At 34.0% G+C, this 10,271-nt stretch overlaps 1 long non-coding RNA gene across 12 annotated transcripts in view; it reads left to right on the top strand.

The window, feature by feature from the left end:
• The window catches only part of LOC144286346 (uncharacterized), a 169,977-nt gene extending 161,201 nt beyond the window's left edge, over positions 1-8,776 (top strand). For 11 of the 12 annotated variants that reach the window (XR_013354431.1, XR_013354430.1, XR_013354432.1 and 8 more), the window contains 2 exons: positions 6,653-6,764; positions 8,027-8,776. This is a non-coding gene — a long non-coding RNA (uncharacterized LOC144286346). The remainder of the gene's footprint in view (positions 1-6,652; positions 6,765-8,026) is intronic. The other variant, XR_013354420.1, reaches the window with a different exon arrangement.
• Positions 8,777-10,271: the final 1,495 nt, after the last annotated feature.

The raw sequence follows: 10,271 nt of genomic DNA, 5'->3' as shown, positions 1-10,271 counted from the left end.
AAGGGTTTTTTTTTTTTTTTTTTTTTTTTTTTTCCTAGAGGGGACTGTAGGAATCCTTTAAGGAGGAAGATAATAGATTTTTTTTTTTTTAATTTTGAGGAAGATAGATTAAAATTTTTCTTTTATTTTACAGTTTGTCAGAATGAGTCATTCATTCCCTAAAAATGAAAGAATTCCAACAAAGAGTTGAAATTTAAAAGCTCAATACTATATTCTAATTAGAAAGTGACCAATTTTCAAAGAGGCCACCTAATGATCATTCTGCTACCGAGGGAATAAATTGTCCCATTTCTCTAGGACTTTTATTTAATATATCCAGTGTGCTTAATCTCTGCCGATTGTTAATTTGACACAATCGATGGTATATTTCACAATATATAAGGATCATTCTTATAGGGCAATGTTTCTCAGCACATGGGGCAAGATCTTCAAATAATGGTTGGGAAAATTATTTTCTTAATTGGTTTTATTGAAAATTTAGAGCATAGACAAAACTTGAAAGAATAGAATGATGAACTCTCAGATACTTCTGACCAGCTTCAACAATTATCAACCTACGGCTAATCTTGTTTAACCAATTACATACCTCTCTGTGGATTTTGACTCAAATTTTAGACATAATTTTATGTTATTTGGACATCTCTCTGCAACTTAATGACTTGATTTTTAAAATCAGCCTTGAGATATATTCAAATACCATAAATTCACTAATTTAAAATGTACAATTTAGTGCTTTTTAATGTGTTTGCTGGGTTGTTCTAGAATCACCACAATAATTTTAGAATATTTTCATCACTCCCAAAAGAAACCCAAGACATGGGACACCTGGGTGGCTCAGTGGTTGAGTGTCTGCCTTCCGCTCAGGTTGTGATCCCAGAGTCCTGGGATCAAGTCCTGCATCAGGCTCCCCACAGGGAGCCTGTTTCTCCCTTGCCTGTGTTTGTGTCTTTCCCTCTGTGTCTGTCATGAATAAATAAATAAAATCTTTAAAAAAGAAAACAGAAACCCAAGACATTTTGTCATTCCTCATTTTACTTCTACCCTCCAGCCCAAGTCAACCACTCATCTAATACTTCTCAGTATAGACTCATCTATTCTGGACATTTTATATCAAAGGAATCATAATATTTTATCTTTGTGTTACTTTAACTTAGCATAATATTTTCAAGACTCATCAGTGTTGTATCAAGTATTAGTACTTCCTTTTTTAAAAATCAAATAATATTTCATTGTTTGGATAGATCACATGTGGTTTACTCAATCATCATTTGATGGACATTTGGGTTGTTTGCATTTTTTGGTTATTAGAAATAATACTGCTGTGACTGTTCATGTATGGATTTTTGTGTGGACTGATATTTTCATTTTTCTTGGATGTATAATTTAGAGTAAAATTAATAGGTAATATGACAATGGTGTTTAAAAAAAGTTTAAGGAGCATCTGGATGGTTCAGTTGGTTAAGCATCTGCCTTCAGCCCAAGACATGATCCCAGAGTCCTGGGATGGAGTCCTGTGTGATGCTTCCTGCTCAGCAGGGGGTCTGCTTCTTCCTCTCCCTTTGCCCCCTCCTACTCCAGCTCATGGTCTCTCTCTCTGTGTCTCAAATCAATAGATAAAATCTTTTTTTAAAAAAGGTTAAAAACTTTTTGAGGAACTTATCAAACTCCTTCCAAACTGGCTGCACCATTTTACTTCCTCACCAGCAATATATTTAAGTTCCAATTTCTCTATATGTTCACCAACACTTATTATTGTTTTTTTTATTTTTTATTATAACTGTCCTAGTAAGTGTGAATTACTGTGGTTTTTGTTTACATTCCCAAATGATTAATGACCTTGAGCATCTTTTCAAACATTCGTTGGTCTTTGTATATCTTCCTTGAAGAAATGTCTATGCTATTCTTTGCTCATTTTAAAATTCAATCACTTGTCTTTATATTATTGAAGTGTAAGAGTGATTTACATATTCTGGATACAATTCGCTTACTGGATATGATTTGCAAATATTTTATCTTATCCTGTGGGTAGGATTTTCATTGTTCGGATGCTATTGTTTATGAACAGTTGCTTGTTTTGTTTTTTTTTTTAAATTTTAATGAAGTCTGTCTATGTATACTTTCGTTACTTACGTTTTTGGTGACATATCTACCTAACCATTTCTAAATCCAAGGTAAAGATTATTTTGTTTTCCTAAAGATTTTATTTATTTGACAGAGTGAGAGAGCGAGAGAGAGAGCACAAGCGATGTGTGTGTGGCAGAGAGGGATAAGCAGAGAGAAAGGGAGAAGCAAGCTTTCCACTGGGTAGAGAGCCTGATGTCGAGCTCAATCCTGGGATCAATACCTGAGTCGAAGGCAGACACGTAACTGACTAAGCCACCCAGGTGCCCCAAGGTAAAAATTATTGACCCTATGTTTTCTTAGAAGAGTTTTACAGTGAGATACTCACTCTCTACTGAATTTTTTTTGATATCCTTATCAAATCTAATTGACCATAGATGTAAAGGTTTATTTCTGGACCTTAACTTTTCAGTTCATTGATCTGTATATCTCTCTTTATGATTGAACCACACTGTCTTGATTAGAGTAGCTTTGTAGTAATTTTTGAAATCAGAATGTATGAGTCCTTTATTATAATTTTTTGAGCATTGTTTGGCTATTCTGAGTCCTTTATTTTCCATACAAACTTTAGAATCAGCTTGATAATTTCTAAAAAAAAAGGGGGGGGGGAAGAAAAGAAAAAAAGAAAGAAAAGAAGAAATGTAGCTGGTATTTTAATGGGCATGTTGAATTTATAGATAATTTGGGGAGTACTGCCAACTCAACAATATTAAGTTTTCCATTTAATGACATAGAATATTGTTCCACTTATTTAGCTCTTCTTTAATTTCTTTCAATAATGGTTTGTAGTTTACTTTTTACAAATCTTGCACTGCATTTGTTAAACTTATTAGTAAGTACTATTTATTGATGCCCTAAAAATAAAATAGTTTTCTGTATTCCATTTTCAGATTGTCTTTGTTAATATGTAGAAATGCAATTGACTTTTCAATATTGGTTTTATATCCTGCAACCCAGCTGAAGTCAAATTTTTTTGGTGGATTCCTTATGATCTTCTATTATTTGTTCCTTTCTTTCCAATATAGATGCTTTCTATTTTTCTTGCCTGCTTGGCTTTTCTAGAACCACTAGTACAATATTGTATAAAAGTAGCAAGATCATTCATCGTCATCTTGTTCCTGATCTTAGCAGGAGAGCATCAAATTCTTATTCACTATAATCTTAGCTATTGGTTTTTTATAGATGCTCTTACCAGGTTGCAAAAGTTAACTCCTAATCTTAAAACTAAGATTGTTGAGTGCTTTTTTTATTATGAAAGACTGTTGAATGTTGTTAAGTGTTTTGATAAAAATCAGATTAGGTCCTGCATTCTATTAATAGGGTATATTACATTAATTGATTTTCAGATATTAAAACAACCTTGAATTTCTGGGTTAAGTCCCACTTGCTTATGGTATTTTTGTAAGGTAGCTGATCATTTCCCCTTTTCCATTCCTAATTTTGATTCCCTCCCCCTCCTTTTTTGCTACCAGTGTGTCAATTTTGTTGATATTTTCAAAGGACAAACCTCTGGTTTTGTTGATCTTTTTCAATTTTTCTATTTCATGTATTTTTGTTTTGTTATCATTTCTTTCTGCTTATTTCAGGTTTACTTTTCTCTTGATTTTTTGGCTTCTTCTTCTTCTTCTTCTTCTTCTTCTTCTTCTTCTTCTTCTTCATAGAAGTTAACCATAGTTACTTGCAGCTACTCGTTCCCCGTCTAACACTGCTTTAGCCACATTCCATATATTTTGTTTTGTTCTGATGCCTCAGTCTTTGAATAATGAAAGATAGGAAAAGAAAATAACCCAGCAGACAAAGTAGTCAATCTCCCTCCTCCACACATCAAAGGCTTTGACATACAGTGATACCGTATAATATGTTTTAGAAACCAGAGTGACTGAAAAACTGAGCTATGGTTGCATTTGCTTGAGAACTGGGGCCATCAAGAAGCTCATGTCCTTATGTTTGTTTTCCTTCTTTGACTTCCCTTTATCCCTACTCTTGCTACACTAGTTTCCTCTGCTAAAATATTATCCTGCAAATGTTTCCTCAGAATTTGCATTCTAGGAGACCCCAGGCTAAGAGAGCATAATTAATGCATCTGCTAACAGTCCTTAAGTGTTGTGGCCATTATCTGTGTGAGAAATTGGAATATTATCTTAGATTTCCAAATTTGATTTAACATCCAAATCCAATCAGAAACATAGGAATATTTATTCTGCCATCTTACTATAGCTGATATTCGTGTTCTCCTCTACATTCCTACAAATTCTACATCAGCTTACTTTTCTCTCTTGTTTCATTCTTTTTTTTTTTCTTTTTTTTTTTTTATTTAAGTAAGCTCTGTCCCCAATGTGGGGCTTGAACTTGTGAACCCAAGATCAAAAGTCACATGCTCTACCAACTGAGCCAGCTAGGTAACTCTCTCTTGTTTTATCTTAACTGGGCAGTTGTATTACTTTTCTAATCAGGGTCCTGCCTCTAGTTCTATCCTGTTCAAACTTTGCTAAAATGATCTTTCCAAAAAAAAAAAAAAAAATTGGTGCACATTATCTTACTTTATATCTCTCAATAACTTCCTACCCTTTGAGATACATTTCAAATTAGGATGGAGTTGTATCATATATCCATTTACAAATTAAATAATTTTAATTTTGATAAAAGAGAAAAAGGATATAAGAGGAAAAGGAAGACAAATAATCAGAGTATGCCTAATGCTCATCATCTGTCTCAGTCATTTATATCAACACATTGCTGACCAGGGTTGGATGGATAAAAGCCAAATATACCACACTTTCTGAGCAATTTTTGGGATTTTAAGAATAAGGTTGGCTATATGCTATGCTCAAAATCAACTCATGAGGTGACACAGGTACTCATTTTAGCCAAAAATATTCCCTCATAAGTGATCCTATCTCTCCATTCTAATTTCTTACTGCTTCCCTAATTTGTGCTGTAATCTGCAGTCATTCAGAACTATTTGTACTTCTTGAAGTGTCACACACATGCCACAAAAATTCACAAAGTTTTGTTTTTGCACTTACTATTCTATACTATTTCTTACAACACCTTACATAGATTTACATGGTATACCCCTATTCACCCTTTAAGGCTTAGCTTAAATATCAAACTCCATACATAACTTTTCTGTTCCCCTTATTCTTTTTTTCCCAGTGCTGCTATACTATAATATTTGTTTCAGGTGTACAACATAGTAATTCAGCAACTCTATGTATTATTAAGTGCTTATCAAGATAAATGTACTTTTAATCCTGTCTCCCTTATTATGAGATTGGTTCTCTTTATTGTGATCCCTTAGGGCTATGTGCATAGCTCTCTCATCACATATCATAAAACCATCTCTGTCTTCAAACTGTAAGCTTCCTGAAGGCATGGCCTCTGTCCTGTCTGCCTCTATGTTCTCTGAGTTTAAGAAAATACTTGGCAAATAGAATCACTAAAATGTTTATTGAATTAAATTGGTCCTTAGCTATAAGTCATACATTTTTATAGAAAATCAACTCTAGTTACTATTGTAAAATTGCAGACCTAAAGCAGATAAAATGAAGATGTATTTGTGGTGATTAGAGAAAATAGATAAATCTGTAAATATATACCCCAAAGTAGCTATCTTGTCACATTTCTCATGGCTTTAAAGGAGATGGTTGCTTAAAAAAGTAGAGAACAACGTAATAGAGAAATGTTCCACTTTTTGGATTCATTCGTGCTTTGGTAGTTGCAGATAAACCACCGGAAAAAATGGTGGTAATGATAATAAAATCATTGAGCCTAAAATTACTTGGGTGTATGATTGCAAAAGCCATGGGGCCTTTTCTTCCAATAGCACAAGTTAACAAAAGATACTCTGATATGCTGCATAGTTTACCTTAGAGTGTTTTCAAAAGTCTATCTAAAGAAACTCTCAAGATGACTGAAGTATAAAGATTTTAAAAGAAATGATAAGTAGATTTTAATGATTAATATAATTTTTTATACTATACTCCATGTCTTCTGACTTCAAAATTGTAGCATGTTTTTATACACCATTATGCAATGGTACGAGATCAGAGAATACTTTTAAAATAAGCATATCATCTTACAGTTTACATTTTTTATTCTCTTTAAGTACTACTATGGGATATAAAAATGCACTGTAGTCCCTTTATAGCTATATAAATGCTGTGGGTTAAATTGTCCAAAGGATGTATGTCTCAACTTCTTGATATGAAATGTATGCCTATTTATTCCTGTAGAATATAGAGGGAGGTAAATATTAACTCAAAATTTTTATTTTGATAATGGATAAGAACAAAATTTTTTTATTCAAACTGAGATAAATAGTGTTAAGAAAGCACTTTTCCTTTATGATTAAAAAACAGCTCTTCAATAGAATGTTTTCAATTATAACTGTAAGTTAAAATTTATATGTTGTAAAAAGGACATGATAAGCTTAAGGAAACATTTAGACAGAGTTTGACTGGACAGCCAGTGAGATGGTGAAGAATCAGAGAGAGGATTAGTTTTTAAAGCATTATTATTATCTTTGCAGAGAACAAAGATGGACAATGCTGTTTGGAACTGAGTTTGCTTTTTTGTGCAAGTCTTCTCTACCTTGAATAGAAATGTCCATAAGCTCAAGACCACTAGGTACAGCTTTTGGAGTAAGTGGATTTTTTTTTTTATATTAACTGTGAAAGGTTTTAGTTCTACTTCAGCATTGATATGGGTGAAAACAGGGGGGACTGATAAATCAGTTCTCAAGGTTGACTCTTCACATCTTTAGTCAACGCCCCTTGAAGGCATATACTCTGTCCAGCCATTCATTTCTTGGCATGGAGAACACATTGATAAGCAGACACCATCCTAGACCTCAAGAGGATTCTGACCCGAACCTAGCTCTGGACACTCGTAAATTTACAGATAAAGTAAAAGAACTGCAAAGAAGAATACAAAAGGCTAACAAAGCCATAGGCACTATTCACTCTAGGTAGATACAGTCAAATCACACATCCTAATTTTGGCATGCATCTCAATTCTCTAAATAAATAAATAAATAGCCTACTTTTATTACATAATTTGATTTAGAGGTCCTGAATCAAACTGAGTATGAATATATACAAAATTATGTATTATTTTTCATATATTAAAATACATTGAGAAAGGGTATAGGCATTGGTGTTAGACATTTGTGAATTCCAGTATTTCCAATATCTTTTGATTATTTAGGTGAATTTAGGAAATTACTTCACCTATTAGTTTCCTGACCAACAAAGTAGACATAAGTTTTGCAAGTTGTTAGGATTAGACCTTTAAAGTAAGCTAATACAGTGTCTGGCACCACCTAGTCAGCATTTGGTAAACAGGAGTTATTGCTGATCTTTTAATAAGCAAGCATTATATTGTGAATTCCAAAGAGGTGTATGTAGTTTGTGGCATTTACTATACTTATTTAAAGAATATGAATTAAACCTTCAAAAGAAGTGAGTCACATTAGCAAGTTGGAGGAAGAAGTAGCCCTTCCTCTCATAAACACACCAATTCAGCAAAAACTCTTGGATAAATTCTTTGTGAGGACACAGAAACAAATTGAAACTCTCCCACACCCTAGGAAAATGCAAAACCAGACTCACCAAATAGAGGAGAGATTCAAAACAATCTCTCAGTAGAGATTTTGTCACAGGCATTGCACCATATGAATAGGAAGAAGGTGGAAGATTTGGGTATTGAGAACTACAAAACATTGATGAAGGAAATGTAAGAAGACAAAATCAAGTAAAAAGATATCCTGTGTTCATGGATTGGAAGACATAATATTGTTAAAATATCCATACTACCAAAGTTATCTATAGATTTAATGTAATCTCAAAAAAAAAAAATTTAATGTAATCTCTACCAAATTCTAATGTCCTTTTCTTTTTCACAGAGAACAGAGATAGAGCAACAACAACAAAAAACAATTCTACAATTCATAAGTGCCACAAAAGACTAAAAACAGACAAATCAATCTTGAAAAAGAAAAACAAAACTGGAGAAGTTGTTTTTCCTGATATCAAAATATATTACAAATCTACAATAATCAAAACAGTATGGTACTGATATAAAGACATACTCATAGATCAATAGAACAGTACAGAGAGTCCAGAAATAAATGTACACATAGATGATCATCTGATCTTCAACAAGTGTGTCAAAAATACACAATGGGGAATAGAGAGCCTCTTTGACAAATTGAGACAGGGAAACTGAAAGACTCTGTAAAAACCTGTTTTGCTACTTTTCCTGCTTCTATTCTTGCTAGGACCTGCACCCCACTTTATACATGCTTCAGAATGTAGATAGAATATGTCCTCCTTGTAAGGGAAAAGGAGGTAATGATTTCTTTAGAATAGATAACATCTAAGGTAGGACCAGGTGAGAATGATCAGACAAAGTGTATTCCATACCACCAGAGCTAGACTTCTTGAAGCCAAGACTCCCTGGCTCCAAGGATTAACACTTGGACCCTTGTTTTTGTTCTAATCAGTTTCTGGATGCCTGAGAGGACACATACACCAGGCCACAATCCTCAATAAAAGCATCCAGACCCTGAACAAAGCCAAGACTTGCTTCTTTCCTTTCTGAGTTTCCCAGACATTGTACCTGTCTAAATAAGCTTTCAATAAACTCTGCTTATACTTCCTGATGGCTTACATTTGATTTCTAATCTGCGCACAGCCAGGGACCCTCTTGGCTGGTCCTGCAGGGCCCCCTTGTGCTTGGACTCAGCCTTACTGGCATCAAAACGATGTTGGTAAAATTGGACATTGACCTGCTAAAGAATGAAACCAGACCCTTATCTTACACCATATACAAAAAATTAACTAAAAATGGGTCAAATTCTTAAATATAAGACTTGAAATCATAAAACTATTAGAGGAAAGCATAGGGGAAAAATTCAGGACTTTGGACTTGGCAATGATTTCATGAATTTCACACCAGAAATATAGGTGTTAAAAACAAACAAAAAGAACAAGTGGGACTACATCAAACTAAAAAGCATCTGTATGTCCCAAAGAACCAATCAACAGAGTGTAAGGCAACTTACAAAATGCGAGAAAATACTTGCATATCATGTATTTGATAAGAAGCTAAGCTCCAAAATATGTAAGGAATTCTTGCAACTCAATAGCCAAAAACTAAAAAATAACAGAAAATAATGAAACCTAATAAACCAATTTAAAAATGGGCTAAGAACTGGAATAGACATTCTTCAAAGAAAACACACCAGTAGCAAACAGATATGTTAAAAAAATACACTAGACACTGCTATCAGGGAAATTCAAATCAAAATCAGAAAATCACCTCACACCTGTCAAGATGGCTATTTTTTAAAGATTTATTTTATTTATTTTTTAAAAGATTTTATTTATTCATGAGAGACACACAGAGAGAGGCAGAGACACAGGCAGGCAGAGGGAGAAGCAGGCTCCCTGCAGTGAGCCCGATGCAGGATCACACCCTGAGCCCAAGGCAGACACAACCGCTGAGCCACCCAGGTGTCCCTAAAGATTTCTTTATTTTAGAAAGAGAGAGAGAACATAAGGAGCAGAGGGAGAGGGAGAGAAAATCCCAAGCAGACTCCATGTGGAGCACAGAGCCCAATGTGGGGTTCCATCCCATGACCCTGGAACCAAAGCCGGAGCAGAAACCAAAAGTCAGAGGCTGAGTCACTCAGGCACCCCTAGGATGATTATTATCAAAGAAATAAAAGACAAAAGTTGGTATGTATATGAAGAAATTGGAACACGTACTCACAGTTGGTGGAAATGCAAAATCATGCAGCTACTCTGGAAATCAGAATGAAAGGTCCTTGAAAGGTTAAAAATAGAACTAAAATATGATTCAGGAATTTCACTTCTGGGTATTTATCTAAAAGAATTGAAATCAGGGGCTGGCTTAGTTGGAAGAGCATGTGACTCCTGCTCTTGGAGTTGTGAGTTCAAGCCCTATGTTGGGTGTAGAGATTACTAAAATAAATAAATAAAACTTAAAAAAAAATAAAATAATTGAAATCATTATCTTGAAGATATATTGGCACTCTTATGTTTATTGCAGCATGATTCCTGACAGCCATGATGTGGAAATACATAAATGGCAGATGAATAAAGAAAATGTGGTATATGCATACA

This window comes from Canis aureus, chromosome 16 (assembly GCF_053574225.1).
Source record: "Canis aureus isolate CA01 chromosome 16, VMU_Caureus_v.1.0, whole genome shotgun sequence".
Classification (NCBI taxonomy): domain Eukaryota; kingdom Metazoa; phylum Chordata; class Mammalia; order Carnivora; family Canidae; genus Canis; species Canis aureus.
This window is presented reverse-complemented; position numbering and strand designations above follow the sequence as displayed.